Genomic DNA, 8,573 nt, shown 5'->3' on the forward strand with positions numbered 1-8,573 from the left:
TACTCACACACATGTCCCAAGGGCATGTGTGTGTGTAAAATATACATTTCAAAAATGCATTTATTTGCATTTTTGAAACTTTTCGCAAATTACCATGAAGGTGTACTTCATGGTAATTTTCCCCTTCCAAATTGCGAATTCGCAAATTAAAATAAATCATGCATAGCATTTAAGAAATCGCAAAAATTGCGATTTCTTAAATGCTATCGCAATTGGAGAAATCGCAAAAAATTGCGATTTCTTAAATTGCGATAAATGAAAAATAAATGATGCATCCAAAAAGTGATTTTGGAATCGCAAACGGCCGAATTTTGCTATTCGCACCGTTTGCGATTCCAAAATCGCTTGATGCATGTAGGCAATTTTGGATAAATCATGTTCCTGAAGGGGATGGACCATTCCATTCCTAAGTCACATTCCCAAGATCATTTTACATTTGTTTTAACTCTATCAGTAGAATTAGATAGTAGATAGGAATAAATAGTAAATGGTTTGGGATATTTGCATCGAAGGAGAGAGTAGAGGAGATAGAAAATTAGTATATGCAGTGTGTAATGCGTTTTGTAGAGACTTTAATTTGCTTTAAAAGGAAAAGAAAGGGTGAAAGAGGTGACGCAAGAAATGTGCCCTGTTCGAAAAGTTGATATACCAAAATTAACCCCTTATATCTCCATGATTTCCAATATATGAGCTTTTTATTTAATAATATAAATGTATTATGCCAAATAGTGGAAGCAAGAAAGGTACCAAGGTGAAAAGGGTAGAGTGATGTACAAAATCAAGCAATTTACTGGAGTGATTAAGAACTGGCGTAGACATAGCTTGTGGTTTGTGGGTAAAAGGAAAGTATTCTTGGAAAGAAAAAGGAGAAAGAAAGGCTTTTTCAAGGTCAACTCATAATAGGGAGTCCAATAGGGAGTCTGAAAACCCTCGGGATGTTTGACATAATAAAAACGCCTTATGGTACTTTTACACCTCCTTCTAATTTTTGGTGTGACAATTTAGATGATAAACAAGATTTTTTGTTGTTTCACAGAAATGAAGTAAGTGTAGAATTAATCTTTAAAAAAATGTAAGTCGTATAGGTAATGAAATGTTAGAAATAGTATAAAGTGTGATAGGAAATAACATCATTTTAATCGTGTCAAAATTACCCTACCAGGACAGATGTAAAGGATGCCCTTTCGTAGTTAGCATAGTTAATTTATGAAGACAGTGGTCAAAGTTTAAAGAAATTGAGGTTTTAATAGATTGGGTAAACCAAAAATCAGGATATTTAATATATTTAGGACACCAGATGAAATCGGAGATTAAGAAATCCTCTTTGAAAGTATATCTAGTTAAAAGCAATATTTTGCATTTCTCAATTTTCAGTTTATAGCCAGATAACAACATGTAGGAGTCAACATCTTGTAAGAAAGCTGGAAGAGTTTACTGAGGTTGAGAGAGAAACAGTAAAACATCATCAGCGTATGCTGCCAATCTAATCTGTTGTGACTTAAACGTGAAACCATGGATTTGTTGGGCTTGTCATATTTTGGATAAAATGGTTTTAGTGCTAAATTAGAAAGAAAATGGGATAAAGGGCAACCTTGACTAACACCTTTATGTAAAGTAAAATAAGAAGAGGTAAGGCTATTTGCAAAAATAGCAGCCTTTGGGTTGGAATGAAAAAGTTAAATATGCCCCAAAGTCTTTTAGGTAGTTCGCAGAGAGCGGGTCGGTGAAGTGATTTGAGGGCTTCAGCATGTTTAGTATCTTTAATATGGAGTCTTCACCGTAAGGGACCAAGTTGCGTCGTTTTTTAGTTTAAATAATGGGAGGTCATTAGCTAGGGCACCAGCCAGGGGAAGTGTCGGGCTCTTTTTCAAGTCTGAGAAGGATATTAGGTCCTTGAGTAGATCAGATTTAATGGATTCTGTTTTAGAAGCGAGGAAGGAAGCAAATTCATCAAAGTTGGGTAGAGGGAGTGGGCTGGAGTTGAGGACCTTAGATAAGGTCAAATAGTTTTTTGGGACAGTTCTTGGCTAGGTCTAGTTGAGACCTGAAGAGATCAGTTTTGGATTTTCTGATCTTTCTAAAATAAGCATTTCTGGATGTTCTTGGAAGTTTGAGAAGGTCTTTTGAGGGTGTGTCTCCCCAGCGTCGTTCTATTACTCTAAGCGAGCGCCTATCCTCATTTAGTCTCCCATCATACCATGGTTTTGAGTCTTTTGAGGATGTTCTTTTCAGTTGTAATGGGGCCATTTGTCTAGAAGGTTGTTCATGGAATGGGAGTAGTGATTTGTCAGCCCCTGTACATCTGTTAGGTCTTCCGGGGGATGAAGAGGGTTTGAGTCAGCTAAGGCTGTAAGGTCAGATCCGACGTTTTTCATGTTTCTCTTCCAGCTCTTTTTTCTAAGGGGTTGTGTAGAGAGTCATCTAAAGGTTTCCAGGACTTGGAAAGTAATAATATGATGGTCAGACCAGTCGCAAGGGAGTATTGAGTCCAGCTGTGTGGAGTCCTCTTTGGAGATAACTAGGTCGAGAGTTGCAACCTTGTTGTGTGTTCTATGAAAGTGAGGTTATCTCCTGGTGGATGGTAGAAGGTGTGGTAATGATTAAGCATAAGTATTCGCAGGAAAATATAGCGGGAGTATTGGAGTTGGTCACTGTTAGGCTGATCTGGTGTATGCAGGCTATCCCACCGCCAGGCCTGTTGGTTCTGTCTAGTCTGGTGATGTCATAGTTAGGGGGTAACAAGATGTCCATGATTGGAGTAGTTTTATTTAGTCAGGTTACTGTCAGGATCATAATGTCTGGTTTGTTCAAGATAAGTAGGTCAGCAATATCAGCTGGATGTCTGGAGTCGGACCTGCAGTTTAGGAGTATACATCTTAGACGTGGTTGGGTGATAACTGTGGTGGGTTCGATTGTGATGGGGATACTATTGAGGTTATTTTCCACAATGTCTCTGGAGTTGAGTCTGGTGGCTCTGTGTGTGTTGATCGGAATAGAATGAATACAGGAGTCTGATTGAGGGCTATCTGGAAGTTCTGCGTTATGTGGAGGGTAGGATAACTCATAAGATCGTAGATCTGAGTCAGATAGAATGTTTAACCCCCTGATAGGGTGGGATAGAGCATTAGGGTGAGGGACTGTGCTCCAATGTGGAGGCCTATGAGCTTGGGCGATTGCAGGGAGACGTTGGATGCGGCTATAGATCTTGGGGTGTTAGGGCGGACTGTAATCCTGTTTAGCGCAAGTGGACTTGGTTTGTTGTGAGATAAGGTTGTGAAGGGTTCGGATATCCGATTTGACTTGTTGAAGGGCTAGTAATATCAGGTCAAGTCTGGTGTCAGTATACATATATATTCACTGAAAAAACCATAGGTTATAGACCATATATAGTTAGGAATTAGCATTTACAAAACCTTATTTTACTCGCACAAAACCATTGAAATTTCATATATAGTTAGTTCCACTAACTATATATCGCGCACCCGCAATCCACTGCTGATCATGTCACATATTACATCATTCATGACATGGTCAGTGACATCACTGATGACATCACTGATGACAACATCCAGTGACTGTATGTTTCTGTAAAGTTAAAATATGTCTTACATATTGAAGAATGAGTGGATGTATAAGTGTCTGGATGAAGTATTTAGTAGGTGCATGACTGACTGTATGAGTGAGTGATTAAATGTGTCTCACTGAGTGCATGGGTTAGTGACTAAACTGTCTTAATTTGTGCATCATTATGTCTGTTGTTCTGTAAACTGCTGCATGTGTTGATCAGTAGCTATATGAGTAACTATATGGGTTATTAATTGGTTGCCCAAGTATTTGTATGGGAGACTGTGTGTGTGTGTGGGTGGCTGGGAGGTGTGTGACTCTGTGCATAGATGTGTGAGCAGTTGATTCACTAGATGTATGGGTTCAAAAGTGCATGTGGAAACAGCTGTATGGGCGGTTGATTGTGTGCATGAGTGTATTGGTGAGTGAATGGATATCTCAGTGCTACATGTCAAAGTAAGTACATATGTAAAACACAGTACATGTGAGAGTTGGCATATATAAATAACTGTGCATAAGAGCCAGTGAATGTGTGAGTGGCTGTATGGATCATTGTGAACTTGTATCAGTGATTGTATAAGAGAGTAAATATGTGTTAGAATATGTTTGAATAAGTAAGGTGTGTATAACTGTATAGTTGAGGAAATGGAGGTGTGATTGATTCTTTGCATGACTGACTAGGTGTGTGAGTAATTCCATGGATGAGTGACAGTCTGTGAGTGTCTGTTTACACTGAGTGTATCTAAGGTTATATTAGAGTCTGAAGAGGTTCATCGTATTATCAGTTGAATGATGTCATCAGTGATGCCATTTGAGATGTCATCAATGATGTCATCAGTGATGTCATTTGAGATGTCATCAGTGATGTCATCAGTGATGTCACTGACCATGTCATGAATGATGTAATATGTGACATGATCAGCAGTGGATTGCGGGTGCGCGATATATAGTTAGTGGAACTAACTATATATGAAATTTCAATGGTTTTGTGCGAGTAAAATAAGGTTTTGTAAGTGCTAATTCCTAACTATATATGGTCTATAACCTATAGTTTTTTCAGTGAATTTCAATGGTTTTTTAATAGCAAATATGAAAAGCTTTAAAATGTCAACTACGTGGTAGGTAAAAACATTTTCGTGTCTATGCACACTGATGTGCTTTGAACGCTGCCCCCCCCCTTTTTTATTTTAGGAGTATTCTCTCTTTGCAGATAGTGAAGGGTAGGTAACGCAGGCCTTTGCCCCCGTTGTAATCCGTCGTGCCTGCTTCTCTCTCCATTTGATTGATTGTTATCCAAGCATTTACTGTTTTAGAATTGGTTCTCTTTGGTTCATTCTCTATTTACAAACAAGCACAGAGTCGCAATACTCTGTTTAGTCTTTGCAGATAGTGAAAAATCGTTTAAAAAAACAAAAGGAATCGAGCAAAATCAGTAGGCCACTAATGGGATCTCTTTTTGACCTCGCTAAAATAGAAACATTAGGAACAACCCCTCATGAAAAATACGAAACTAGTGAGATGAACTGAGCTCGACGCCATGATGGCTGCAAGACAGCTCGGCTCCGCCACCCACCCCCCCCCAAATTCGATCAGTTCCAGTGGTGCCCCAATGTGAACAGGTAGAGAAGAACTTGCCCTCCCCTCTTTGACTGAAGGTTCTTGTTGCCTGTCCCTTCTGTTGTCATTTAACAGAACTTTTTGGACTACTGAAAGGGGTTGTGTTCTGACCGCTGGTTGGTGGAGACATTTTGACTATATTCTGGACCTGCGTTGTCGCGTAATGCGTCATATGACGCGCCACGTTAGCGCACCCGGAAGTGCTCCGGTGCGCGAGGCGCAGCTTCCCGGAAGCGATCCAGAGCGCGGCGCGCAGCGCGTAAAGTAAGCATAACAGGTCATGTGACTTGTTAATAACACTTTTCATTGGTTCATTTTACTTTTGTTATTCTAATGATGAAAGGCTTGGTCATATGACCTAAAAATTACGCTTTTCATTGCTTTCGAACATTTTTTTTTCTTAAACATATATGTTATAATGTTCCTGGCTAATGTATTTTCCCGGAAAATTTACAACTGTCCTGCAAGTAAAATATATTCCTTTTTCGAGAAAAAGGGCGTTTCTTCGTCCCATGAGGGAGCTGTTGAGCAAAAGAGGCTCGGCCTGCTGCCTTAGTCGCTGATAGGCCTGAATATCAGATTCTTATCGATCACTTTATGTTGCAGGAGTAGAAAACACAACAGCCCTTGACCATTTATCTTTACTGCGTTCCTGCGTATTATACCTTTTAACCGTCATGTAATTGGACTGCTTTATTTCACTTGCCTTTTACTGATTCGAAAACAGTGGCTATTATTCAAAACTTTACCAATGTAAGTACTACTACCATGTTTTGTTTTAAAAACCTTTATTGTGAAAATGTCAGTATACAAATACGGGCCTATAACCACGTGGGCTGGCCACGGAGCAAACTGGAATCGTATATGATGAGGGGACATTTACACTGTAGAACAACGTAACGGGCGACCCATTAGGTTGCAAGAACTAAGGTGTCTAACATTTGCGGAATCGGTGGACGTACATTTAATAATTAAAGTACGACAGGGCCAGTTACAATAAAATTATCTAGATATACATTTGTGGGCAAGTACTATGGGTGACGTTAATTCAAACTTTCAATAGTACAGTAATCAATAACACATCAGAACTTAATATCAATAGGGATGTCCAAATGTTCAATCAATTCTCGTCCCCGCCCGCCATGTGCTTCAAAACTGCATACGTATCTCGTGATATCAAGGTTGGGCAACTAGTACACAACAAGGAGTTACGAGTCCCATTTATACCAGCGCCATTTTGGGCGAGGCAGGGCAGGTCCAGGATATAGTCAAAATGTCTCCACCAACCAGCGGTCGGACCAGAACCCTTTTCGGCAGTCCAAAAAGGTTCCGTTAAATGACAACAGAAGAAATAGGCAACAAGAACAATCAATCAAAAGAGGGGACGCTTTCGTGAATGGGGCCCATGCCCTAGCAGGCAAGCGTCCGAGTTCCAAGGTGTCCCACAGCCATTTTAGTGGACCAGGCCCAAATCCAAAGAGCTGGCCACCATTTTGAGAGTCCTGCTGCAGTCGGCTATCGCTGCACCACAAGAGTAGCCGCAATTCAGCTAGATGACGGGTGAGTCACTGTACCGCAAAAGCGGGCGGAACTCAGCTGGAAGGCGAGTCAAACGCTAAGAGGCGCCCCACTGCAGATGAGGTGCCTCCACCTGGGGAGGAGGGAGAAGCCCGTTTGCGCTGCCTCCGGCCCCCCCCCCCCGGGCACCCCACGCCGTCTTTCGGCGCAGCATTGTAGGATGGCCACACCAGTGAAACTTGCTGGACACCACCTCGGTGCCATCCGGATCTCGGCGCGTTGTGCTGCCTTCGGCGTACTGTAGCAGCAAAAGTAACCGCAACTCAGCTGGACACGCCGTCTTTCGGCGCAGCATTGTAGGAAGGCCACACCAGTGAAACTTGCTGGACACCACCTCGGTGCCATCTGGATCTCGGCGCGTTGTGCTGCCTTCGGCCTACTGTAGCAGCAAGTGCAGGCGCAACTCCACTGGACGGCGTGCGAAACGCTAAGGGGCGCCGCACTGCAGATGAGGTGCCTCCACCTGGGGAGGCGGAAGAGGGCCGTTCGCGCCGCCTCCCCCCGGGCACCCCACGCTGTCTTTTGGCGCAGCATTGTAGGATGGCCACACCAGTGCAACTTGCTGGACACCACCTCGGTGCCATCCGGATCTCGGCGCGTTGTCCTGCCTTCGGCCTATTCGCACATCAGTCCGCTACTGACGCCGCCTCATGGGCCAACGGATTTTGTACGCTTTTTATAGCCCAAAGCCGCATAACAGGTCATGTGACTTGTTTATAAAACTTTTCATTGGTTCATTTTACTTTTGGTTTCCTAATGATGGAAGGCTTGATCATATGACCTAAAAATAACACTTTTCATTGGATTAAAACATTTTTTTTTCCCAAACGATGAAAGCCCCACCTTTTTTTTTCTCACTCGGCAATCCAAAAAGGTTCCATTAGATGACAACAGAGGGGACAGGCAACAAGAACCATCACTCAAAAAAGGGAAGGGCAAGTTCTTCCCTACCGGGTCACATTGGGGCTCCACCGGAACTCATCGAATTGATAGTCTACAGTGTTTCTGGATGTTTCAGACTGAAGCTGGCGTCAGCATGAGAGCACCACCATCTCGTAGCTCCGTCGTTGCCATTCCGCAAGCAATCATAGCAGCCGCTCCCCACCGGAAGCCTGCGGGAGTCGGGGGCCCCCAAGACTTTTGTAGATTCTTCAAGGCTGAGGGGACGCTTTCGAGAATGGGGCCCAAGCCCTAGCAGACAAGCGTCCGAGTTCCAAGGTGTCCCAGGGCCATTTTAGTGGACCAGGCCCAAATCCAAAGAGCCGGCCGCCATTTTAAGAGTCCTGCACCGCAAGAGTGGGCGCAATTCAACTAGATGGTGAGCGAGACACTGTAGCCGCAAGAGCGGGCGGTAAACAGCAGAATGGCGAATGAGGCACAGTGCAGCAAAAGCGGGCGGAAAACCGCTGAATGGCAAGTGAAATGCTAAAGGGGCGCCCCACTACAGCAGACGAGCCTCCACCTGGGGGGGCCCGTTCACCCCGCCTCCCCCCCCCCCCCCCGGGGCGCCCCACACCATTTTTCGGCGCAGCATTGTAGGATGCCAAGACCAGTGCGGCAAGTAAAGGACATCACCTGGGTGCCGTCCAGATCTCAGCGCGTTGAGCTGCCTTCGGACTATTCGCACAACAGACCGCTACTGACGAGGCACAGTGCAGCAAAAGCGGGCGGAAAACCGCTGAATGGCAAGTGAAACGCTAAAGGGGCGCCCCACTACAGCAGACGAGCCTCCACCTGTGGAGGCCCGTTCACGCCGCCTCCCCCCGCCCCCCCCCCCACCCCGGGGGGGGGGGGGGCGGGGGGAGGCGCAGCAT

The sequence above is a fragment of the Lissotriton vulgaris genome, unplaced genomic scaffold, assembly GCF_964263255.1.
Source record: "Lissotriton vulgaris unplaced genomic scaffold, aLisVul1.2 SCAFFOLD_1667, whole genome shotgun sequence".
NCBI classification, from domain to species: Eukaryota; Metazoa; Chordata; class Amphibia; order Caudata; family Salamandridae; genus Lissotriton; species Lissotriton vulgaris.